The sequence below is a fragment of the Sorex araneus genome, chromosome 2, assembly GCF_027595985.1.
Source record: "Sorex araneus isolate mSorAra2 chromosome 2, mSorAra2.pri, whole genome shotgun sequence".
NCBI lineage: Eukaryota > Metazoa > Chordata > Mammalia > Eulipotyphla > Soricidae > Sorex > Sorex araneus.
In genome coordinates, this window is record NC_073303.1 from 50,559,700 (window position 1) to 50,587,373 (window position 27,674).

The following is a 27,674-nucleotide window of genomic DNA, read 5'->3' on the forward strand; positions in this document are numbered from 1 at the left end:
CAGGACACCCCGCACACCTGAAATTACCTTAAGGCCATCAGCCAGGGCCACCTGCACTCTTACCCAGCATGCCGAGGAGGCCCCATGCAGGTGGTTCCAAGCCCTGCCTCAGTTGTGGCCCACTCAAACATTTCCCCCCCAACACCAGGCCCCTCCAGGGAGCATGCAGAGAAGCAGCCAAGGCACCGTGTATGCTGGGGACCCTGGTATGTGGACAGCCTCATCTGTTCAGAGGAACCCCTATTCTAGGCCCAATTTCCACCCACTGGGCAGCTGTAGAAACATCAAAAAACTCAGAGGAAGCCTCAGGAGCCCATCATTACTCCAATCCTTTCAAATGATCCAGAAACAGGCACCAAAAGATACAAACACGTAGCTTTTTTGGGGGGGGATGATGCTGTAGGCACCAGATTCACTCTCCTACCCAACAGTGGCCAGCTAAAAAGCATGTTTATCTCATACTACTTCCTGGAGAGCACTAAGGCCTGTGAGGGGGCATGACAAGAGGCCACGCCTCGCTTGGGGGAATTTCAAGGAATCCAGGGTATCCATTCTAGAACCAATCGCCAGAATCCATTCCAGGGTTCCTGGCTTTCTGGGACCCACGTGCTTGTGGGGAGGGAACAGAGGTATAATTCCTTCCGAGACTGGTAAATTTAGTACACAATGCTATTTACAGCATTTTAATGACTATTATTCTGTGTCCCTTTTATGGAGGAGCAGTAAAGATGCCAGAACATTCTCTGCTCTGCCGTGCTTTCCTAAGTGTGGGTGAATGATTTCACTTCATAGTTCAGGTTCCTCAATTACCAAACAATATTAATTTAGCACAAGTTTAGAACAAACTTGGCTATCCATGTACTTTCTTTTATTAACAGCAGTAACTGTTCAAACTGTTCTCAGTCACACCAAGTTTCCCTGACTGCCCACCTACAGAGAGACAGCCAAAAAGGAAGCCAGTTCCACTCCTGAGCTGCCAGCTGCCACGACCCTGCCTGGCTGAGTGTATCCAGAAATCTGGGCTCATGGGCAGAAGTGCCCATTCTTGGTCTACAGTTGGCAGGAGATTCTTTACCATCAGTTCTTAGTAGAATGGCCTGACTCAAGACATTCAAAGGTTTCTCAGCATGGGATGGGAAACACTAGCTTCTTTTTAAGAGAAGCTACACAAAAGTTTCTCCACCCAACTCTCTGCAAATGACATCCCATTGACATTTTCCTGGGATTGATTGCCACCCTCTCACACCATTTACTCTCCAGCACTTTTATATTTGCCCAGCCGGGAGGTGGAAAATGGTGCCTGCTCAGTTTGAGAAAGACTGCTCTATTACATGGCCTCACTGAGCTGAGAGCTAGGGGTTGCATTCCCTTCTTTACTCTCTAACAGACATCTACATATACCCCAGAGAGAGACTGGCTATCCATAGCTCTGTCTCTGGAAATCTTTGAGCAGTGCTCTGAATGCCATGACAGTGCTGATACTCAGCCTCTCAAAGATACAGGGGGACTGACATGCGCCGGCACGGTGCTGTCCCCACCCCTGCTGCCCCAAGACCTTCTGCAGAAGGAAAACTCTGACCTGACACCTCCCTGTTCACCATTACTGAGGGGTCCCCTCCAGTGTCTCTGACCTCTCACCCCTCACTCCGAGTTCTCACTGGGGTCTGGCTTCACCTTGGAGGAGTTCTTGCTCCAATGGCTTCTGAGAATTGCTTTCCCAATATCTTGTGTGTTTGAAATGTTTTATTCTGAATTCCTTCTTTCCTGAAGATTCTGAAGACTTTGCTACAGTTGTGACTATGGAAATTGCTGTGGAAATTTCTTGGGTGACAGATGACATATAGATGACATAATTAGAAGACATAAATAGAAAATTTACACAGAATACATAAATAGAAAAATGGATAATACACATGAGCAAAAGTACTTTACAGAAGAGATTCATAGGTCCACATGGCAAATAGATACCCAGAAAGATGCGCGTTCCATTCGTAATCCAAGACATGCAAATTCAAACCAAAAATAGACGTAAATACACACCCACTACACTACCAAAAATAGAACAGTCTGGCAATACCTTGCCAAGTGTTGGCAAGGACCAGGAGTTCTTAAACACCTTCCAGTCACATCAGCTGTTATTTTGCTCTTAAACACCTACTACACAGGAAAAGAGTGTACCCACTAATTGTAAGGGGAAATTATGATGCATTTGATACCAATGAAAGATAACCAAACAATTTTCACAGGCAGAAAAATGTATCAATTGAACAATGAAAACAAACTCACAAAAGCAACAATAACTCAGAAGCAAGTAAGCACAGTTTGCACTTGTGTCTCGGAAAGTGGCTCACCCCCAAGAGCAGGACAGGCCTTGCCTGGGGTGCTGGCCCTCTGGAAAGTGTGCTGACCTTGCTGCACTATTTTCTTCACCAACTTAGAGAGAATCTGAGATGCCAGATTAGTTCCATGCTGGTTGCATTTATGCATAGAGTTATAGCCCAACAACACACCAGTAGGGCAACAAGATGACATAAGAAAGTGCCGAGACACATAGTCCAGAATCCACGCCCCCACAAAGTATGATGGAGATCACTCATCCATCACAGCACTGTGCTATGCAGATCCGGTTTCAGGTGGGAAAGACTGTATGGAGAGAGTGGAGTACAGCACTCCTTAGAGTAGAAGAGGTTAAGAGGGAAAGGGAAAGGGAAAGAAGATGTGCTCTAAAACCTGGTGTCGTGTTGAAGAGAACAGTGTGTTACCTAATGTGAATCTGTGTTTGCTGGAGTGAGGACTCAAACTGCAGCAGCTCAGGAAGGTGTGCAAAGCACTCCTCTCTGAGCTGCCTGCACAAGAAGCGTGTATGGCATGGGACACAGAGCACAAGGCACAGCACAGAGCATGGGCATGGGGCAGAATACAGAGCACAGGACACAGCATAGGGCACAGAGAAGGAAAGAGCGAGCATGGGCACAGGGCACAGAGCAAGGGCACAGAGCATGGGCACAGAACTTGGGCACGGGGCATGCTAGAAGCAGAGGAGAGAGGGGTGTCTCTACAGCAGAGGAAGGAGTGAAGACTTTGCCTTTCATTTCTAACCACCAATGACATGCTGTGCTACAAGCATGTCATTGTTTGTTCACCTGTCTTGTTTGTTCACCTGTTTTTCATTTACTCATTTTGGGGAGGGATGTTCAAAGCATCTAGCTTGGTGGCTCATCCAAGCTTCAAAGAAATACATGACCTTTCTCTTTCCTGTTCCCCCACTCAATTGGCTATTTTCTCTGGAGCTGATTGTCCCCATTCTACTGCATTTGCTGGCATCACCCATTCACCCTGATCTGGGGTCCCAACAGGGAACCCAGTTTTCTGATGTGTCTTCTCCTGCAGTATATGCTGATCATTCAGGAATTTCAGCTCCCTGCTTCCAGTTCTACAACATCCATTAGTTTTTGTTTTTGTGTTTTACAAATTACTATTTTACTTTAAGTTCTTTATTTTTTTTCATATATTTTTACATCTATTCCTTCACTTGTATCACTTGTCATCCCATTGACCTTCGATTTGCTCAATTTGCGGGCGCCAGTAACGTCTCCATTTGTCCCTGTCGCGTGCTAGTGTAGCCCAATGATATCTGCTCGCTCCAGGAACACAAAGAACCTCAAACTGTTCATTGAGGATTTTGATGAAGAAGTCTGGCCATCTTGTTGGTGGGCGGGCACGCGGTCTTTCGACGTCCTGTGGAAATCCAGTCAAAAAGGTAATAGCTCTAGTCCAGCAGTCAACTCTGAATCTCATTATGTGTCCTGCCCATCTGATTTTTGACATCTTGGCAAACGAGACAGCATCCCTGATTCTTATCGTCAACAGAGGTCAAAACTCCAGAGTCCTTCTCTCACTTGAGTGAAACGTGATACTTCAAGCATAGCTCTTTTGTTTCCTCTTTGGGATACCAGAATAGCGTTCTCATCCTGTTTTCTTAGGGCCCAGGTCTCTGAGGTGTATGTTAGTGAGGGAAGAATGGTGGAGTCTGAAAAGATGTGCCCGGAGCCGGAGATTCTTCGTCCTCTTAACAACTTCTTCGACGCTCTTGAAGATGTTCCACGCTGCTTTCTTCTCTTGTGCAGTTCTGGCACGAAGTCATTCCTCATGTTGAGTTCTCGACAGGTACACATAGCTGCTGCATTTGGAGATGTTCGTTCCATTGAGAGCAAATGGAACATCAGGGACTAATTCCTTTTTCATGAACACTGTTTTGCTGAGATTCAGCTGCAATCCAACCTTTCCACACTCGCAGTTGAAGTCGGCCAGCATTTGTGTCGCTTGGCTAATGTTTGGTGTTATGAGAACGATGTCATCAGCGAAGTGGAGGTGGTGTAATTGCTGACCGTCTATCTTCACTCCTATTCCTTCCCATTCTAGTCATCGCATGATGTTCTCAAGGGTGGCACTGAAGAGTTTCAGTGAAATGGTGTTGCCCTGCCAAACCCCACTCTTTACGTCAATGATCACTTCTCTGTAGAATGGTGAGATTCTGGTGGTGAATCTGTAATACAGCTCATGGAGGATCCTGATGTACTGAGTTTGAATGCCCTGTTTGGCTAGGACTTTGATGACCGCTTCAGTCTCAACAGAATCAAAGGCCTTCTTTAAATCAATGAACGTTAGACAGAGTGGCATCTTGAACTCTTCAATGAAACTTCAATGAGCTTGGTCACCATGGGATATGATCAATCGTGCTGAATCCTTTTCAGAACCTGGGTTGCTTGCATTGTTGTCCTTCGTCTAGTGTTTTGCCAATCCTATTCAGGATGACTTGAGTGAATAACTTGTAGACAACGGACAACAGGCAGATCGGGCAATAGTTGCCAATGTGGATGTCTCCCTTCTTGTACAACAGAATGGTCCTTCTGGTTTTCCATTGGGACAGAACCATACATTCAGATGGGTAGCGTGTGAAGAGCTAAGGCAGTATATTGATGAGTACTGGTGGCAGATTCTTCAGGTGTTCAGGTCTGACCTTGTCTGGACTGCATGCTGTATGCTTCTTTACAGACGAAATGGCATGTTGGATTTCGAAAGGGAGAAAGCTGGGAATGACATATCCATCTTGCAGAATTTGGTATGTGGGCAGGTGGACGTGGCTATCAAAGAGATCCGAGTAGAAGTCGTGGATAACCTTTTCCATTGCCCTTCTGGAAGATATGATAGATCCATCAGAACGTTGGAGGGTAGTCATCTTGGTCTTATAGTTGGTGAAGGACAGGTGGGTGTTGCGAATGCTTTTTCCAGCTTCTGCCGCATTGGACAACACTGCTGCTCTTCTCTGAGGTCTTCCTTTACCATTTCTCTGCACAGCTTTGCGAGGTCAGATGTTGGTTTGTGATTGCCTGGGGCTTGCACCAGACCACGTCGGTGAATGAGCTTGAGAGTTTCCGAAGACAGGCGACTTTTTGTGGCTTTCTCTCTCTCCATATTCCTCGCACAATCATGGAGGTGCTGAACCAGTCAATCGTATTCCTCGTCGATGTTGTCAATGACAGCATATTCCCATTTTGCTGCAATAGTGTCAAAGAGCTCCCAGTTGGTGTCGTTCTGGGAGTTCTCTTCTTAAACTTTGCAGCCCTTTCTCCCCGCTTCATGAAGTAGAATTGCGCATGAAGGAGACGGTGGTCTGATCCCATTTGGAATTTTGAGATAACAGCAACATCGGTCAGGCTAAACCATCCATTGAATATGATGTGGTCAATTTCATTGTGGAACTGTCCACCAGGAGACTTCCATGTCCAACATTTAGATTTGGCCTTCTGGAACTGCGAGTTACCATGGATGGTCCTTTTTTTTGGGGGGGGGGTCACACCCGGTGATGCACAGGGGTCACTCCTGGCTCTGCACTCAGGAATTACCCTTGGTGGTGCTCAGGGGACCATATGGGATGCTGGGAATCAAACCCGGGTTGGCCGTGTGCAAGGCAAATGCCCTACCCACTGTGCTATGGCTCCAGCCCCCACCATGGATGGTCTTGGTCAACATGATGAACTCAGACAGTCTTTCACCCTGTTCGTTCCATTCTAGGCCATAGGTCCCGATGTGGAGTTCTTTGGGTGACCTTCTAGGTCCTATCTTGGCATTAAAATCACAGACAATGATCTTGTAAAAGGTGTGTTCTTCTTTACAGAACTTCTCCAGTTCCATGTAGAACTTCTCAATTTCTGCTTCATCGTAGTTAGATGTTGGTACATACACAACGAAGATAGAAACTGCTGGCAATAAGCCACATCTATTCAAACGTAAGCATCCGATTCGGGTTGTTAGGCATTCGAACGAATCAATGCTCAGGACCAAGTTCCTGTTGACAAGGACACTGACACCACCAATACCTCTATTGTTGCATGTTCTGAGGAACAGTTCTTCTCCAGTGTCGAAAACGGTGTGATGTGTTCGATGTCTTCTCATCTCCGTCAATCCAATGACGTCGTACTTGATCTTCTGCACTTGCACCATCAGGTCCTCGATGGATGCTTCCAATGCTAGCGTACATGCATTAAAAGTGCAAACAGTCATTTTAGTCCTTCTTCGTTTTGGCACCCTAGTTTGGCCCTGAGATTTTATCAGCCTCTCCTTGTTTGTGTTTCTTAATGCTGCCATATTGGGGGCTCTTCCAGGGTCAGAGAAATGAGGCCCATTATTGTCACTGTTTTTGGCATATTGAATATGCCACAGGTAGCTTGCCGGGCTCTGCCATGCAGCGGGATACTCTCGGTAGCGAGCTCTGCGGAGGAATGGAGGCTTTTAGGGCAGCCTCTAATCACCATTACAGGTGTTCCTATGGTTCACACCATATTTGAACCCCATCAAATATGGTGTGGTAATTACGGGAAATGGGTAGGAAGATATAATCTGTTGAAAATTCGGTATGCGGGTTTTTGTGATGGAAATCTCCAGGCTTTCTCAGGGTCAGGATAGGCTATCTCCCCCCACCTCCCTATACTTCTGGAAGCCTTGGCAGTCACATCCACATCTCAAAGCTGCCACCCAATTGAAAAGCTACTCCAGCCTTAATATCCTGATAAAAATACCAAATGCCCTGAACAAATATCATGACCCTTTAGCACCTGTATTGCAAACCATAATGCACAAAAGGAAAGGAGAGAGAGATCAAGAAGGAAAGTGCCTCCCACAGAGGGAAACTGGGGGTGGGGGTGGAGGGTGGGGGATGGTGGTGGGGAAATGGGACATTGGTAATAGGAAATGTACACTGGTTGAGGGATGGGTGCTGGATCATTGTATGACTGAAACTTAATCATGAACAGCTTTGCAATGGCCTATCTCACATCAGATTTTCAATTTAAAAAAAAGTAGTGTGGAATTCATGCCCAATTCAATCAGCTTAATCAATGGCTGAATAAATAGCAGTACCTACATTAGAAAAAAAAGAAAAGAAAAAGAAATGAACACCTCATCACTAAAACTTTACCCAGCTAGGTTCTCATCCAGATTTGAAGAAACAACACATAACTTCACAGAGAAACAACAACTTGGAATTTCATAGACTCAAAACTATCTCTACGAGTACTAAGCAGGCTACTTTATATATAAGACAAGCTCCCCAAACAATTCAAACTAATGCAGAAAGATGGCACAAAACTCCATGATAATAGTCTTTCAATGTCAATGGGCTAAATGCACCAATTAAGAGACACAGAGTGGCAGGATGAATTAGAAATTTAACCCAACAGCTCTACTTCCTACAACAATTTAAACAATCAGAGCAAACACAGATTCAAAGTTAAAGGTTGGAAGACAATTCAGGCAAACAAACAACAAACAAAACACTCAAAAAGGCCAGAATGGCCAAACTTGTATCAGATAACATAGACTTCAGGCTGCAAATGGTTATAAGAGGCAGTGAAGATCATTTTTTAACAAGTACATATCAAGGGATATGTACTTCAAGAGGAACTCCAACTCCTAAATCTAATGCACCTAAATGTAAAGCAAAATACTTCAAACAACTGCTAAAAGACTTGAAGAAAGACACTGATAGCAATTCAATAGAAGTTGGAAAACTTCAACACCGTTCTGTCACCTCTTGATAGAGCAACAGACTAAAACTCAGAAAATATTTGCTTTGAAGAAAGAAATGGAAGACAGAGTTTCAGTATATGTATATATGTGTGTATATATATATGTGTGTATATATATATATATATATATAGAGAGAGAGAGAGAGAGGGCTTTTCATCCTCAAAAATCTAAATACATATTCTTCTCCAATGAACATGGGACATTCTCCAAAATGACTACATGCTGGAACACAAACCATATCTCCACAAAGAGCAAAGAAATCTTATCAACTTATTCTCAGACCATGATGAACTGAAAATAGAAGTTAAGCACAAAGAAAAATGGAGAAACAACTCAAAACACTTGTAAATTAAATAGCTCATTACTGAACAACTGGCTGGAGCGATAGCACCGTGCATAGGGCATTTGCCTTGCACGCAGCCAACCTGGGTTCAGTTCCTCCATCCCTTTCAGAGACCCCAGCAAGCTACCGAGATTATCCCGCTCGCACAGCCTGGCAAGCTACCTGTGGTGTATCCAATATGCCAAAAACAGTAACAACAAGTCTCACAATGAAGACGTTACTAGTGCCTGCTTGAGCAAATCGATGAACAGGATAACAGTGATACAGTGATATTGAACAACCAATGGGTCAGAGAGGAAATCAAAGAAGAAATTAAAAGATTCGTGCAAACACACGAGAATGAGACACTGCCTGGACAAACCAGAACTTGTGGGGTACAGCAAAGGTGTTGTTAAATGGAAAATTCATAGCTTTACAAACATTTATCAGGAAGGAAGAAAAGGTCCACATAAATAACTTGACTGCACAACTGAAGAAACTAGAAAATGACCAACAAAAGGAACCCAAACAGGTGGGTGGGAGGAAATAATAAAACTTAGAGGAGCAATGAATAAACTGGGATTTTTAAAAAATCCAAAATATCAATGAAACCAAGAGCTGGTTCTTGAAAAAATTAAATAAGATCTATAGACTACTAGCAAAACTCACAGAGAGAGAGGAGAGAGAGAAAGAAAGAGAACTCTAATAAACTGAATCAGAAATGAAAGAGGGTTCAATGTCATGGAGGGTTCTGTCTACATTTTCCTTCATGTGTCTTATGTATTCAAGTCTGATATTGAGGTCTTTCATCCTTTTTTAAAACTTTTTTATTGAATCACTGTGAGATAAACCATTACAAAGCTGTTCATGATTGGATTTCAGTCATGCAGTATTCCAACACCCATCCCCCCACCAGTGTACATTTCCCAGCACCAGTGTCCCCAGGTTCCCTCCCTCACCCCCACCTCCACCCTCTGCCAGCCTCTAAAGAAGGCACTTTTCTTCTCTCTCTCCCTCTCTCTCCCCCCCCTTTAGGGCATTATGGTTTGCAATATTAATACTGAAAGGTTATCAAGAACACCTCTTACCTACTTTTTTTTTTTTTTTTTTTTTTTTTTTTTTTTTTGCTTTTTGGGTCACACCTGGCGATGCACAGGGGTTACTCCTGGCTATGCACTCAGGAATCACCCCTGGCCGTGCTCAGGGGACCATATGGGATGCTGGGATTTGAACCCGGGTCGGCCGCGTGCAAGGCAAATGCCCTACCCGCTGTGCTATCTCTCCAGCCCTCTCTTACCTACTTTTAACCCTCAGATCTTTTCCAGCTATTATTGTCATACTGGTTTCTTCTCTATCTTACCTACCCTCAGCCCCACACATACTTGTGGTTAGTTCCAACCATTGACCAATCCTCCTAACTCCTGTTTTCCGTAGTCATGGATATTATTCTCCTACTATATATTTTTATATACCACAAATGAATGTATTCATTCTATATTCTATATCTGTCCCTTTTCTTCTGACTCATTTCACTCAGCATAATACTCTCCATGTCCATCCATTTGTAGGCAAACTTCGTTACTTCATTTTTCATGATAGCTGCATAGTACTCCATTGTGTAGATGTGCCACAGTTTCTTTAATCAGCCATCTGTTCTTGGGCACTCAGGTTGTTTCCAGATTCTGGCTATGGTGAATACTGCTGAAACGAACATAGGAGTTCAGGTGGTATTTCTGCTGTGTGTTTTTGGACCCCCAGGGTATATTTCCAGAAGTGGTATGTTGGGTCAAATGGGAGCTCAATTTCTAGTTTTGTGAAAAACGTTCATATTGTTTTCTAAAAAGGCTGAACCAGTTGGCATTACCAGCAACAGTGAGGAGAGTCCCTTTCTCCCCATATCCACACCAACACTGGTTGCTTTTGTTCTATTGGATGTTTGCCAGTCTCTGTGGTGTGAGAAGATATCTCATTGTCATTTTGATCTGAATCTCCCTGATGATTAGTGGCATTCATCCATTTTGATCTGACTTTTGGGCCTAGCATTAGAAAAAGACCTGGGTTCATTTTTTTTGCATGTTACTTCCCAGTTTTCCCAGCAGCACTTGTTGAAGAGGCTTTTCTTTATCCACTTAATATTTCTTACTTCTTTATCAAAGATTGGGTGATCATATATTTGAGGGTCAGTGTCAGTATATTCAACTCTCTTCCATTGATCTGCAGGTCTATCTTTATTCCAATTACCATGCTATTTTAATTACTACCATTTTGTAGCACAGTTTGAAGTTGGGGGAAATAATGCCTCCCATCTTCTTTTTCCCAAGGATTGCTTTAGATATTTGTGGGGTTTTATTATTCCATTTGAATTTCAGGAGTGTTTTATCTATATCTATAAAAATGTCATGGGTATCCTTATAGGAACTGCATTGAGTCTGTACAATGCTTTGGGGAGTATTATCATTTTGACAATGTTAATACTCCCAATTCATTAACAGGGGATGTTTTTCCATTTCCTCAGGTCCTCTTTTATTTCTTGAAGTAGTGTTCTGTAGTTTTCTTTGTGGGAGGTCCTTCACCTCTTTAGTTAAGTTTATTCCAAGGTACTTGATTTTTCTGAGGCACTATTGTGAACTGAATTGTTTTTCTAATATCTCTTTATTCTTTTATTATTTCCATATAGGAAAGCTGTGAACTTCTGGGTATTGATTTTGTAACCTGTCACTCTACTACAGAAATTAATTGTTTCTAAAAGGTTTTTTGTAGAGTCTTTAGGATTTTCTAAGTATAGTATCATGTCACCTGCAAATAGTAAAAGCTTGACTTCTACCTCTCCTACCTGGGTTCCCTTGATATATATATTTGTGCCTAACTTCTATGGCAAATACTCCCAGTACTATATCAAATACCACTGACCAAGCAAGTGAAAGCAAAGATAAACAAATGGGAGTGTGTTAAACTAAGAAGCTTCTGCATGTCAAAAGAACAGTGACCAAGATACAAAGACTGCTCATGGAATGGGAAAAAATATTTACTCAACATCCATCTGATAAGGCATAAGTATTCAATATATATAAGACAATGACAGGACTGTACAAGAAAAAAAACATCTAACCCATCAAAGCAGTTGGGCTTTCGCCTTACACGCGGCCAACCCGTGTTCGATTTCTCCGTCCCTCTCGGAGAGCCTGTCAAGCTACTGAAAGTATGGAGCCTGCACAGCAGAGCCTAGCAAGCTACCCGTGCATATTGGACATGCTAAAAACAGTAACAATAAGTCTCTCAATGAGAGACGTTACTGGTGCCTGCTCGAACCCATCAAAATATGGGAGAAGCAATGAACAAAAACTTCCTCAAAGAAAAAATAGAATGGCCAAGAGACACATGAAAAAATGCTCTACATTGTTAATAACCAAGGAGATGAAAATCAAAACAACAATGAGGTATCATCCCACAGAGACTGGCATACATAAAAAAGAAAAAGAGCAACCAGTGCTGGTATGGATGTGGGAAAAAGGGGCTCTCCTTCATTGTTAGTGGGAATGCTGATGGTCCAGCCTTTTTGGAAAACAATATGGGCATTCCTCAAAGAGCAAAATTTGAGCTTCCATATGACCCAGCAATACCACTTCTGGGAATATACCCTGAGGACCCAAAAAACACACAGCAGAAACACACCATCAGCACTTCTATATTCATTGCAGCACTATTCACCATTGCCAGAATCTGGAAACAATCCAAGTGCCCAAGAACAGATAGCTGGATGAAGAAACTATGATACAGCTGCACAATGGAATATTACACAGTCAGCAGGATAAATGAAGTCATGATAACCATGTATAAATGCATGGACATGGAGAGTATCATGCTGACTGAAATGAGTCAGAGGAAGAGGGACAGACATAGCATGACTGGAATCATTTGTAGGATATATATGAAAAAAACATAGCATGAGACTAATACCTAAGGACAGTAGGGACAAGAGTCAGGAGGAATGGTCCACAGTTGGGAGCTTGACACAAGTGGTGATAGGGGGAGAGCAACTAAGATAGAGAAGGGACCACTATAACAAAGATAATTGGAAATGATCACTCTGTACAAGAACTGAGTGCTGAAAGGAGGTAAAGTGATAAACATAATAACCTTTCAGTATTGCAAACCACAGTGCCTAAAAGAACTGGTGATGGGAATTGTCTGCCATAGAGATAGGCTACAAGAGTGGGGGGCAGGAAGGGAAACTGGGGACACTGGTGGTAAGAAACATGCACTGGTGAAGGAACAGGTGCTGGAACACTGTATGACTGAAACCCAATCATGAACAGCTTTGTAACTATCTCATGGTGATTCAATTTTTAAAAATTTGCTGAAAATCAGTCAAAATATACCTTTTCATAAAAAACGTCTCGTGCTTTGCATGTTTCTTAGTTTTTAATTTTAGATTTAAATTTCCAATCTACTTTTAACTTAATTTTATGTATTATGGGAGATATAGATAAAAGGGTTGGGGGGTATTGGGCTATACTCAATGATGCTCAGTGCTTATTCCTAACTGTGCTCAGGGATTACTTCTGTATAGGGTGCCAGAGATTGTCCCTGGGCTGTCCGCATGCAGGGCAAATACTCTACCTATCGTCCTATTGCTCCAGCTTTATTTTTTATTTATTTATTTTTTTCTTCTCTGTGATGCTTTATTTTGTTGTTCTTTTTCCATGTTCCAATTGACATTTATTTTGAATTGAATGAGTAAAAATATTGGGATTTGGTAAGACAATTCTTTTTTTTTTCTTCTCTGTGATGCTTTATTTTGTTGTTCTTTTTCCATGTTCCAATGCTCCAGCTTTAGATCAAAGGGATTTTTAAAAAATTCCTTTTAAATTGAATGTGCATTTTTTCTTTGACAATACTCTTTTCCCACTAGATTGCCTTGGAAATGCTGCTGGAAATGAGTAACTATATATGCATAAGTCTACTTCTATACTCCTTTTGATCTACTTGGCTTAGCCTTAATGCAGCCCTGTCTTGTTTACTGTAGCTTATATATAATTAAATCAAGTTGTTTAATTAATTTTTTCCTACCCTCCACAATATGATAAATTCCTACTGGAAATCTAACTGGAATTACACAGATCTGGAAATAACAAACACCTTAGCAATTCTGAGTCTTCTGAACCATGAATACAGTACATCTTCTACTTATATCTTCAATTATTCTTCTCAGCAGTGTTTTTTAATAGAAAATATTTTTTCAATTTCTCATTGTTTCCAGTATAGATAAATATTGTTAATTTTTAGGTCTAGATCTTGTACCTAAGTAACCTTGCTAATAAAGTTATCTTTTAAATTTTTCATTCTACAAAAAGCAATATTCTGGGGCTGGAGTGATAGCACACTGGGTAGGGCGTTTGCCTTGCACATGGCCAACGCAGATTCTTTGATTCCCAGCGTCCCATTATGGTCCCAAGAGCACCCCAGGAGTAATTTGTGAGTGTGTGAGCCAGTACTTACCCCTGTGCATCACCAGGTGTCACCCAAAAAGGAAAAAAAAAAAAAGCAACATTCTGACTTGAGAATAAAGCTAATTTTACTTTTTTTTTTCCAATTTCAAAGCCTTTAACTTCTTACTGAATTAGCTAGAATATTCTGGAAAATTTATAGAGATAAGAGCATGTTTCCTTGCTTGTAGGATAACATTGGGTTTGTCCTTTCAGCCTTGCCACAGAGAACTTAGTTTACTTTAAAGCAATGTCCTTTCTGTATGGACACAGGAAGACAGTTAACATTATGTTTTGTAATTTGGGAGCTGATTGACTCAAATAATATTTACTCCTAGGCATCTGCTTTCTCAACTCAGTTGCCCTTAGTTCCTAGCACCCCAGAAGCAGGGTCCTGACAAGGGACGGGACGAAATGGACCCAGGGCAAGCTGTGAGCTACCCTGGCATCGAAATGGGTCAGGCTAAAGTACCTCAATACTCAACTATAAGTTGAGAGCATGGTCATTGACAAATGCTGTCATAATCCAAAAGTAACGACAAGACTAGGACCTTGCTGGGGTTAGGAAGGCTAACCTGGCCTGAGGACTGTGGTCTAGAAAATATAGTGAGATGTCCTCAGGAAGAACCAACCTTTAAGTCTGATATATCTCTTACTGTGCTCATACAGAATGACATTGCTAGAAATATTAGAAGTAAATTCACTATAACTAGAGTGTCGTGCCTGCACGACAGAGCCTGGCAAGTTACCCATGGCACACTGGATATCCAAAAACAGTAACAATAAGTCTCACAGTGAGAAATGTTACTGGTGCCCACTTGAACAAATCGATGAGCAATGGGATGACAGTGACAGTGATTTAAGTGGATTAATAGCTGAGGAAAAAAGAAAGTGACACACCCTGGCCGGCATCCCGCCCTTGAGCCTTGATCTCCTAGCAATCTGGAGTAACTTTAGATGAGATTTGATTCTTGAGTTAATTTCCTGTGTTGGGGCTGGACTGAGCTATCAGGACAAGCCCATGTATACTGTACCGTACTACGGACAGTAACATAGGAACCCATGAAAATGGGCGAGATTTCAGGTGTGTCCTGACGGGTTTGGATATATTGAAAAGAGCAGTTTTCCTTCTCTCACAGAAGCCTGGCTGGTCTTTGACATGCAGATGGTGTTAGCCAGGCCTGACCTTTGATATTGTAAATTGTAGGCTCTGGCCCAGCCTAGTCTTTGGGATGTAGATTTCAGGTGAGGGCCCAGTTTGTATTTGAAGTGTAGATTTCAGGTGGCAGCCCAGCCTAGTTTTTGGGATGTAAATCCAGGTGCCTGTAGCCCAAGAAAGGTTTCAGTTCTGGTTTTGTATCCTTTCCCTGAGGCTACAGGCCTACAGGTACAAGGGAACAATATGTTTCCGCTGTCTCAAAGTTCTTTCTGTAACTTCTTTTGATGCCTTTGATGATGTCACTGTATCACGCCCTTTAGAGGTACTATGATCAATAAAAGGAGACTACAGGGCTCTCTACCTTTGTCTAAGAGTCAGAGAGAACCTAGACCCTCCATGAAATACATTTCTTCCGCGTTCCTTGTCTCAGCGCCTCCGACGGACTGCAGGAACATTCATGCAACATCCTGGAGAAGATGCAGAAGCAGAGAGAAGACACAGAAGCAAGGAGAAAACACAGAAGAAGAGAGAAGACACAGAAGCAGCAGGGAAGACACAGAAGCAGGAGAGAAGACACGGAAGCAGGGGAGAAGACACAGAAGCAAGGAAGAAGACACAGAAGCGGGGAGGAAGACATAGAAGCAGGGGAGAAGACACAGAAGCAAGGGGAAAGACACAGAGGCAAGGCAGAAGACAGTAGAAGACACAGAAGCAAGAGGGTAGACATAGAAGCAGAGAGAAGACACAGAAGCAGAGACAGAGAGAGGTCGGAAAGGACCATAGGAGAGACTGCAGAGACAGAGACAGAGATAGAGAGACAGAGAGAAGAGAGCACAGTGGCACACACAGAAGCAGAACACAAGGAGGAGCCATCCTGATCCCGTGCATACACAGCAGCAGCTCAAGAGCACCAAATGCGCGCGTGCGAGAAAGAGAGAGAGAGAGAGAGAGAGAGAGAGCTGCCAAGAGCCCGCAAACAACACAATACATAATCACATCACCCCTCCACATGCGCGCCTTTGTATTTTTACACTCTCTCTCTCTCTCTCTCTCTCTCTCTCTCTCTCTCACACACACACACACACACACACACACACACACACACTCACACACACACACACACACACACACATCCACCTTCTCTTTTATGAGAAGACATATAATCCCATGACTCAAGAACTAAACAGAGGCTGGGCTCAGTGGTGGAGTGTGGCCAAGGTCCTGAGGCCTAGGCTCCCCCCAGGACTGCAGAAAAAGAGAAAAGGAAGAGAAAAGAACTGAACAGGATTCTTAAGAGCCATCTCAGTTCACTCCACACATGCTGTATTACTTCTGACTTCCACAGGGCTGAGTGCCTCAACAGACACAGCTCACCTCACACCTCACAACTGGCCTTCAATCCCCTCAGGGTTTTCTCATGTGGAATCCACTCAGTCTCCTTCATGGCTCCAAGTATGCATATGCAGCTCAGAGACGTGACCAGTAAAGGCTCCTCTGTCTCTCAACTCTCAGCAGCTGGGCCTATGCTAAGTGAACTGGACAATGTTCCACAGAGGTCAATGCATTGGCCTACCTGTTCTTACTGCTTCCTCAGAGTGAGGGTGGGTACTGCACTAACAGTGCTCAGCATCAGGGAACACTCTTCAATAATACTGACACCCATACTCGGGACAATCTGTAGCTCTAAAAGTGCTAAGCATAAACCGTGGCTCCAACTAGCCCATCACAGGACACTGCTCACTTAGTCAGTCACAGAAATCTGTCTTTATGTATATGTGCCTTAAATTTGAGCATGTCCTCTGAGCTCATCAGCTGGGGGCTCTGTGTAGAATATTAACTAGCCCATATTTCTGGTCTTTATGGCACATGAAGCTGTGAAAAGCCTTACATTACCAAATCCAAAGACTAGTTCAAGGCAACAAGAGCAGCAATGCCCCAAGGAAGGTGCAGTTCTGCAAATGGCAAAGATAGAGGATGAATAAGTATTTGCACTGGATGTGGGGGATAGTGAAGGAAGCCCTCTGGCCTGCACACATGCATGTTACCCTCCATCTCCCATACTTCTCTGAGAAAACCAAAGTCAGAAAAGGGAAACAGTTGTGGCCACAATCATGGAGCAATGGCAGCCGGAGTGTTCCCACTGGCCTGGAGGAGCAACAATGACTCCTAGGACAGCCTGCTCAAGCTGATCTCCTGTGGATGTCAACTGGCAGGTGATGGCTATTCTGACCTGGGTCAGACACATGCAACATCTGGGACTCACAGTAGACAGGAAGCAGTGAAGACACCAGAAGTGCAGGCCCAGACTCTCCAGGGAGCATGCCCTGCCTGATCATTTCCTTGGCAGGGCTGCAGGTGAGCAGAGAAGGAGAGGGTCTGGGAGCTCTTGAACCATAGACACACTGAAGAGAGCATGCTGGGTGGCATCTGTGTTTCTGGGCTGAACTTCATATCACCATAAGTCACAAAATGAAAGCCAGAGAGATTAGCCTGTACCAGGTCCAATTATCAGGACATGATCACACACAAGAATGAGAAAATGGGGTGGGGGATGGGGTAAGGGTGGTGGGAGGGATACTGGGATCATTGGTGGTGGAGAATGGGCACTGGTGGAGGGATGGGTACTCGATTATTGTATCACTGAAAGGGAAGCACGAAAGTTTGCAAGTCTGTAACTGTACCTCATGGTGATTCATTTAAAAATATATATAAAAAATGAGATAATGATATACTGAAACATGTGACAAAATCTCCCTTTCAAATTTGCTTTGCTGTCCTTAAGAAACCATGACTGCATGGCAGTCTGAGGCTAAGTACTGAGAATGTTGCCAATGATTTTCATTGTGTGACAGTTGTGTGACTCCAGCAGCTTCCTGTGAGTGAAAGCAGAGGAAAATAGGCAGCATTGTCAAAGCCAGTCTCCCAGGCACAGCCTTCTTCCAGTTGAGTGCTTTTGCTGAGGTAGGTGAGGAGGTTCTGAAGGAGCAAGAGCATAGTCACTTTTATCTCCACCAGGGCCATGGATTACACAAATAGATGGCCTGGGACCAGGGCTCCCTTTTAACAAGACAAGCTGGCTGCCCCACCCACAGGCCCCCAGAGGTGACTTCAGCAAGCTGGGCACAGCACAGTTCTGAGCTACAGGCAGTGGGTCAGACACTTCAACTACCCTAACCCAAGCTGTCCCTCCCCAGAGGCATTACTCCTCTCTTCCTTCTCCTGGCACCTCTCTGCACCCTGCCTACTTGCCTTCCCCTTGGCCAGTGTGTGGGGTACTCAGCCCTGGACTAACATGCACATTAGGGCAGGCACAGGAGCTTTGGATGGGTGCCTGACAGGCCAGAGCACACCCATCTCTGCCACTAATGGTATCTCACCCAGAGCACACCCTTTCTCCCCAGCTCAGGCCCTTTGCTTGCTGGGAAACTGATGGGTGTGCCGCTCTGAACACAGTCTGGTTGCCTTGGTACGTTAAATGCATTGTTACCACAGGTCCCAGCAATCCAATGCCTAGGGATCCAAGGGAAGGGAATGTAGGTGCAAGTAAGAAAAATATTCACGGCTGTACCATCTGCAATGTCAACAGGTAGGACAAAGCCCTACTGCTCATCACTGGATGAATCCGTGAACAAATACTCAGCAAGGTGGGTCAGAATACAGCAAACTACTGACCAAGGCTCCCAAGAACTAAGAAGGGAGAAAATTTAGTGGATGCTTCCATAGGAAGGTCAGGGACTTGTGTTTGATTTGTCCAGGGGATGAAGAGATGCAAGCAGCAGCCTCTCCTCCAGTAGGCATTTAACAAATACTTCTACCTCCTTTCTACATATGAGCCTGACCAATTCAGTCACACTAGTGCAGTTTCTGTACTTACTCTGAGTTTTAGCTTGTGATGGCCTGCCTGAGAGCAGTTGGCAGTGCCACCCAATGGGTAGTGAGTTCAGGGGATGTTCTGTGAAAAAATGACCATCTGTTACTGAAGGGAATGGTAGGGAAAGGGGACTTCGTTCAGTGATGGAAATGGCAAGACTTCAGCCCCACAGAATATTCCTGAAACCAGTGCCAGCTGAAACTTTTCTTTCTAGCTGAATTGTTTTGGCAGCTGGGCGGTGACAAGGAGGACAGATTTTAGAGCCCAATACAGCCTTGTCTGCCCAAGAGTGACCTCATTTGGAAACTTGTATGAAATGCGTGTCAAAGTCAATAATAAGTAAGAAAGCAAGCATCAGGATGTTAGACACATACTGTTCTTTAAATTAGATTACCCAGACAGAAGCCTGGAACAAAGAGAGACAATGAAAACAAACAGGAGACTGACAGGCTTGAGCAGAGTCCTGGCGCCTGCTGGCATCCCAAAGTCTGGTGGCAGGTCACTCTCTCACGGTTGCCCCTGGCCTTCAACAACGCTGGAGGCATCAATTCCTTAAGGGAGTCATGGTCCCACCTATGTACACAAACTCTACAACCTGAACAAGGGACAGACCCCTCCTCTGAGAGTGGAAGGCACTTAGGACACCGGGAAAGGGGACCAGGCATCAGAAGGGATGCTAAGCCTTGTGCTACACAATTAACATGGGGAAAATCTATAACTTCCTTCTTGCTCTCTTGGGACACTTGCTTTGGGGAGAATGGACTGCCAAGAACACTTGAGTTACCCTAGAGAGAAGTCTCCTGTCCAGTGCCACCTGGGAGCCAACCTGGAGGCAGCTCTCACCCCCTTAAACTCTAGGGGATGTCAGTTCAGTAAACTAAAGACCGGAGCCAGGACCACTCAGCTAAGCACCTCTAATCCCTAGCCCACAAAACCATGAGCTAATGCACACAGTCGTTTAAGCCAAAGCTACTGTGGGTCACAGACCCATATGAGATAATGTAACTGACTCTAGGGTTTTGACTTTGGCAATCTGGCAATGGTGAAAGATTTCTGAAGGCACAATAACCAAAAATCAATTGAAAATCCAGTGTATGATGAATCTGAGGCATCTGTGGAGTGCCCACTCAACCACAGTCCTGAACACATAGAGCCTGTGCATGTTGTCAGGCTACACAGCACCAACGATCACCATGGGCAGCAGCTTGGCTCACTTTCACCCTAGACAGTGCTTCTGCTGTACACACTAAGAAGTTTTTGACACTTACAGAAACAGGGTAGTTTAATTGTGGGAAATAAAGACTCCAAGCATTTTTCTACCATTGTTCTTTAGCATGTAAAATCAAATTAGCTTATCTTTGGGCTATCGTGTTAGAAGGATAGATTTTGAATTTTTTTTTAATAATGTAGGAGGTAATACTATTTATTCAGCCATTGATTAAGCTGATTGAATTGGGCATGAACTCCACATTGCTTTTTTTTATTCTATTCTGAATGTTAACTTTATTTTATTATTATTCCCCCCTCTTTTTTTTGATTCACCATGAGATAGAGCTACAATGTTTGAGCTTCGACCATATAATCATCAAACACCCATCCCTTCACCAGTATACACTTTCCACCACTAAAATCCCCAGTATTTACCCCCACCCCCATTCCAACCCTTCCCCTGCCTGTGTGGCAGACAATTTCCCCCATACTCTTTCTACTTTGGTTACGTTTGGTATTTTGACACCAGTCTCACCACCACTCAAACTTGCCGAAAAGGCAATGCTGGACAATCTGTTTTGTATTGCTTGTTATGGATAGAATATAATGTCCAGGAAATTTTGTGTTGTTCTCGTGCAAAGCAGCCGCGCAACATCTTATAGCCTACTTCTCTCTCTGGGAGAACCAGCAGGCTACCGAGTTTCCTGCTCACATGGGAGAGCCTCGCAAACTCCCCGTGGTATATTCATATGCCAAAATCAGTAACAGTGCTGGGTCTCATTACCCTGACCTGAAAAAGCCTCCAATGTGGCATCATTGGGAAGAACAAGTAAGGAGAGGCTTCTAAAATCTCAGGGCTAGGATGAATGAAGACATTACTGAGACTGCTCGAGAAATTTGACGATCAACAGGATGATGATGATGATCTCTTACTGGAGCTTTAGTTCATAGTCTCTGGGCCTTGGCCATTGATGAGATTACATGTAGCCAGGGGCAGTTTGTGGGTGTGACTGTCAAGCTACTGGAAAACTGGGGACTGGTGGGAGGAGGCCCAGTCCTGAATCAAGCAGGCTTGGAGATCTGAGTCATGGATTCCGGGATATCTGGGTTTTCCTGCTGGTCTGCTTTCTAGTGAGGTTTATCCCATTTTGGGTAAGGTCTCTTGGGTGAGGCTTGTCTGAGTATGTGGAGAATGGCCTTGGACATGGATGTGGTTGGGTCCTGGAGGTTTTCGGCTGCCAGGGTTCTGCTTGGGGCAGGGAAGGAAACTCAACCCGCCCCCCTCTGAGGTGCCCCAGTGAAGACAGCCTGGCGTGGGGTCAGGGCAATCTGTGGTGCTCTCTTCTGGGAGCTTTAGTTTATAGTCTCTGGGCCTTGGCCATTGATGAGATTACAGGGTGCCAGGGGCAGTTTGTGGGTATGACTGCCAAGCTACAGGAAAACTGGGGACCTAGGGGGAGGAGGCCGAGTCCTGATCAAAGCGAGCCTGAGGCTCTCAGTCATGGGTTCCCAGCTACCTCTGTGCTACAGGCCCTAACTGCATCTTTTGATCTCTTTCAAGATTTATGAGTTTCTGAAAAAAGGCCAGTAAATGAGCTTATATAGCTGAGCCGGAGGTGGTTTGTAGGTGTGTCTCCCACATACTTAACTTTTGGCGTTTAATTCTTGGTAAACTTGGCCCCATGTTGTTGGGGTCTGGCCAAAGGCACAGCAGCAATTTTGGGGTATCTGGAAGTCTGAAGGCATCATCAAGCTGCTAATGCACTTGCCCCACAGGTACAGGTTGACTTGCTGGCGGCACCATAACCCCCTAGATTTTAAATTTTGCTGTTATCTCCTTTGAGAAAAAAATTAAGTGCTTAATTGCAGCAAGTAAAAAAAAAGCCCTTAATAATATTTCTCCACCATCACTGCTATGGGAACATCATTTTTACAAATTAAGCACAAATGCAATTTCATAAGTTAGAGCTAATATTTGAGAAATCATTAGCAATATTTATTTACAAGTTAGGACAAAATATTTTTGTTATAGATCACTGTATCATTGTCATCCCGTTGTTCATCAATTTACTTGAGTGGGCGCCAGTAACATCTCCATTCGTCCCAGCCCTGAGATTTTAGCAGCCTCTCCTTACTCGTCTTTCCCAAAGATTGGAGGCTCTTTCAGGGTCAGGGGAATGAGACCTGTTATCATTACTGTTTTTGGTATATCATACACCATGGGAAGCTTGCCAGGCTCTGCCGTGCAGGTGGGATTTTCTCGGTAGCTTGCCAGGCTCTCCAAGAGGCATATATATTTATTTCCCTCTAAGATGATATGGATAAGCAGCAAAATTCAGATAGATATAAAAATATTGAGTGTGTAAAAGAAAAAGAACAGGGGCACGGGAGGAGCGCCTCACCGTACCGAGCCAGGCACAGGGTGAATGAAGGAACGGAGGCAAGATGGTTGGTCTCAATCGCAGTTTATTCCAATCTTCTCTCCATCCACTCCCGTCTCTCTCTCTGCTTCTCTGGAACTCACCAGCACTCGCCCACGCCCCCTCTAACAGCCACCTTAAACCCCCCCCCCATCCGACTCCGGATGCAGCGGGCTGGGGCTTATGCATAGGTGTGGTTACAATCAATAGGGGGTAAAGTTCTATCCCTTAGAGGATGCTTTCACTAGGACAGAATCTCTCTCAGCAGGACATCCGCTCAGGGGATGCTTCTTCTAGGTCAGATTCTCTTTCAGCAGGACACCCACCCAAGAACGGAATCCCATGGGTGTGTTTCTCCTCTCTTTGTCCAACTAACATATAGGTATTTATATTATAAATCATTTTGTATGGACATAGCAAGAGACACATTAAGCTTATAGAATTGCTCTCCGGGGGTCACCTCGATCTCAGACTATAGCACTCAGGCCAGATTAGTCTTTCCTAGCCCTAGCAGGGCCCTAGTCTCGTCGTTGCTTTTGGATCATGACATGACATGCTCATGACCAAGCTCTTAACATATAGTTAAGCATTAGGCGCTTTGGCCAGGCCCATCTCAATGCCAGGGTAGCACATAACTCACCGCTTGCCCTGGGTCCGTCCTGTCCCTCGTCGGGACCCTGCTTTTGGGGGTGCTAGGAAGCAAGGGCAGCTGAGGCTTAAGTCCAGAAAGCAGATGCCCAGGAATGAATAACATTTGAAGCCAATTAAATCCCATGTTACCAAAGCATATTAATAAATGTCTTTCTTTGTCCACACAAAAAGGATATTGTTTTAAAGTAAACTATTCAAAAGACATAAGAGAGGAGAAAGACAATATTAACTTACAATACAAGTACACTGTCCTAGCAAGGTCTGACCTTACAAATTAACAGAGTTTGATTAGAGGAAGAGCAGACAAACTGGTAGAAGTGGTTACAGATAAACAAAGAAATGGGAGTGACTCGGGAGCACTTTGATGGGTGTGACTGATAAACCTAAGCTCCTAGTGGCAAGGGGGCAGGACAAACCAATGATATCCAACAATTGAGGACAAAATGACAGGCTTCCCTACCATGTTGTAGTATACCTAAATTGACAAGAAAAAGAAAATTAGTTGAATCATATTTGTAATATGGATTTATTTCTAATAGTTGTGATGGTATGGAAAAACCTCTTTGCTGAATTTGTAATGAAGTTTTGGCTGCAGAAACATGTACCCAGCCAAACTAAAAAGATATCTTAGGGCTGGAGAGATAGCACAGCGGGTGGGGCGTTTGCCTTGCACGCAGCCGACCCGGGTTCAAATCCCAGCGTCCCATATGGTCCCTTGAGCACAGCCAGGGGTGGTTCCTGAGTGCAGAGCCAGGAGTAACCCCTGTGCATCGCCAGGTGTGACCCAAAAAGCAAAAAAAAAAAAAAAAAAAAAAAAAGATATCTTAATACTAAGCATGCAATATCTGCAATAAGCCAAAGGAATATTTTATTTATTATTTGCTTTTTGGGTCACACCCAGCGATGCTCAGGGGTTACTCCTGGCTTTGCACTCAGGAATTGCTCCTGGCAGTGCTTGGGGGACCATATGGGATGCCGGGGATCGAACCCGGGTCAGCCACATGCAAGGCAAATGCCCTACCCACTGTGCTATCACTCCAGCCCCACAAAGGAATATTTTAAATAAAATATTAAAACCTTTTGGAATCACAAGGTTTAAATGTTTTATTTAAAATGTTCAACTAAAGTAAAAAATGTTTTGTGAAATATTACTGATAAGTATTTACCTGCATCTTACAATACTCCCTATTTAATCACTGTCACTGTCACTGTCATCCCATTGTTCATCGATTTGCTCTAGTGGGCACCAGTAACATCTCCATCGTGAGACTTGTTGTTACTGTTTTTGGCATATCCAATATGCCACGGGTAGGCTTGCCAGGCTCTGCCATGCGGGTGGGATAATCTTGGTAGCTTGCCAGTCTCTCCAAGAGGGATGGAGGATCGAACCCAGGTTGGCCACGTGCAAGGTAAATGCCCTACCCGCTGTGCTATCACTCTGGTCCAGGGAAAGTCACTGTCACTGTCACTGTCATCCCGTTGCTCATCGATTTGCTCGAGCAGGCATCAGTAACGTTTCCACTGTGAGACTTGTTACTGTTTTTGGCATATCGAATTCGCCACGGGCAGCTTGCCAGGCTCTGGTGTGTGGGCGAGATACTCTCAGTAGCTTGTCAGGCTGTCTGAGAGGGGCGGAGGAGTCGAACCTGGGTCAGCCAGTGTGCAAGTCAAACGCCCTACCCACTGTGCTATTGCTCCAGGGAAAGTATGGGGATAAAATTCATAAAATTCCTTTATTGAATTATACTATTTTGAGAAACATTCCAAAAATATTATCAAGCTTATTATCACACTTAAGGGTAGTTCAATGTTTGCAATTCAGTTAAACGAAATAACTTATATATATATATGTATATATATAAAATATATATATATTTTGCTTTAGGAATGCTGGGAATCGAACCCAGATCAGCTGCATGCAAGGCAAATGCTCAACCCGCTGTGCTTTCACTCCAGCCCCAACAACTGATATTTCAAGTATGCACCGTTGTGAATTTATTTAAGTTATGTTTATGAAGGAAGCACAGACAAGGAACTATTGTTTTGTGTCCCTTGGAAGGGCACACAGGAGGAAAAGAAGGTTTACAATGGAAAAACTGGTCTCTTCAGAGGGTGTTGGAACAATAAAACAGATAGTACAAGTTAAGGTACTGGCCTTGCACTTGGTTGGCCCTGGTTCCAACCCTGGTTCAATATCCTGCTCCACATATAGTCCCACAGCATTGCCAGGAGCGATCCCTGAGCATAGAGCCTGGGAGTAAACCCTGTGCACAGCCAAGTGTAGCCCCAAACAGGCAAATAAATAAAGAGAAATCATGCTCTCAATAGTCCTCTGCTTTTAAATCTTAGTGAAGACATGAACTCCGGTTACAGAAAAGCTAATTAACAGATACAAAGGTAAGGAGGCTCTGGAAAGCATCAGGTTAAACAGATTACTGAAACTGAGAGATGGTGTTATTATATTTTTTAACAGAAAAACGATTTCAATTCTTTATTACAGCGGTTGGGCTTTCACCTTTCACACAGCCGACCCGTGTTCAATTCCTCCGCCCCTCTCGGAGAGCCCTGCAAGCTACTGAGAGTATGGAGCCCGCACGGCAGAGCCTGGCAAGCTACCCATGCGTATTGGATATGCCAAAAACAGTAACAATAAGTCTCTCAATGAGAGACATTACTGGTGCCCAATCGAACAAATCGATGAGCAACGGGATGACAGTGACTATTTATATTGTAGTGCCAGAGATTGAACCAGGGCCTCATACAAGCAAGACAAATGCTCTGAACTACAGAGCTATTTATCTATTAGCAATAAATAAATTGCCCAGCCTTGAATTTCGATTTTGCCCTTTCATCCCCATAATGACTTATCACTTTCAAAACTGTGTCACTTGTCAGATATTTTTTAAACTCAATGATTTAAACATACCACTTCAAAGGAAACACTGTAATGTAACACCTCCATGTTAAAAGGTGAAAATGAAAGTCTTATTTAAATAGTTAACCTATGGAAGGAAAGGATAGAAAATAGGTTTTTAAAAAAAATTTTATTGAATCACCATGAGATAGTTACAAGCTTTCATGTTTGGATTGCAATCACAAAATGATCAAACACCCATCCCTCCACCAGTGTACATTCCCCACGACTAACATTCCCAGTATACCCCCCCTTTTCCAGTCTCCCCCCTGCCTCCATGGCAGACAATATTCCCCATACTCACTCTCTACTTTTGGGCATTATGGAGGCCCAAAGGATACCAGCTAGAAGAAAATGGTTCTTTATAAATGTTTATAGCTACTGATTATTTTATAATGGAAAATAATCTTCCCAAAGATTTTTAAAATTATAATGAATTATCTGAAGAGCCTGGAGACACAGCTTTGGAAATACTTTCCTTCCAAAATTTTGATTCTCAAAAACTAAGGTGGGTTCATAAACCAACACTGTATCACTGTATCACCGTCGTCCCGTTGCTCATTGATTTTCTTGAGCGGGTGCCAGTAATGTCTCATTTGTCCCTGTTGCATTCAGGGTCAGGGGAATGAGGCCCATTATTGTTACTGTTTTTGGCATATCGAATATGCCACAGGTAGCTTGCCAGGCTCTGCCATGCGAGATTCTGCCTCATAAACCATACTCAACTGAAATTAAAAATATTAGTATAGGATCGGAGTGATAGTATAGCAGGTAGGGTGACTCAGATTCAATTTTATATAAAAACAAACAAACACATCTATCCTATAAGAAAATAGGAAGAAAATTTGTCTTCGTATTTAATAAATAGCAACAGTTGATTTAAATTAAAGTATTTCTAAAATAATTTTTAATGATTTGTTATTAGTCAATGTTTTACTTGTTTACCTATTTTTTTGGTTTTTTTTTTTTGTTTACCTATTTTTATATACCTATATACCTAGGGTCATGTAAAAATTTCTTGGGCGAAAAGGGATCATGAATGAAAAATTTTAAGAAGCCCTGGTTTAAATTTGGATAAATTTTTTACACAGCAATAGAAAAGAAAATAGAAAGAAGGCAGGTGGGATAGAATCCATGAATAAAAAATTCTAAAGAAACCCACAACACAAAAATATAAAACGTCACTGACTCTGGGGGAGAAGATATAGGCTATCAGGAAACACAAGTCACAATGACAACAAGCTGCCACATCGAGCCAGTGCAAATAGCACAGACCAATAGGACGAGAAACAGCTAGTGTGGGTAGAAAGGAGCCGCCCTGACCTAATGGGGATCCATTGTCCAGCCTCTATGGGAGGAGCATGGGGACTTCTCATCAGAGTAAGAACAGAGCTTCCACAGGACCCAGCAACCCCGCTCCTTGGCATCTATATCCCAAACACAAACATTCATTCATTCAAAAGGAGCTGGGCACACCTATGCCCATGACAGAGCTTAGTACAAGAGCCAGAACAGGGAGATACACAAAATTTCCGAGGATAGACGAGGGGATTA

The 27,674-nt window shown here is 43.6% G+C and overlaps 1 protein-coding gene across 39 annotated transcripts in view; it reads right to left on the minus strand.

Moving 5' to 3' along the window:
- Window positions 1–27,674, minus strand: part of PCBP3 (poly(rC) binding protein 3) — a 208,789-nt gene that overhangs the window by 54,705 nt on the left and 126,410 nt on the right. The window lies entirely within an intron of this gene.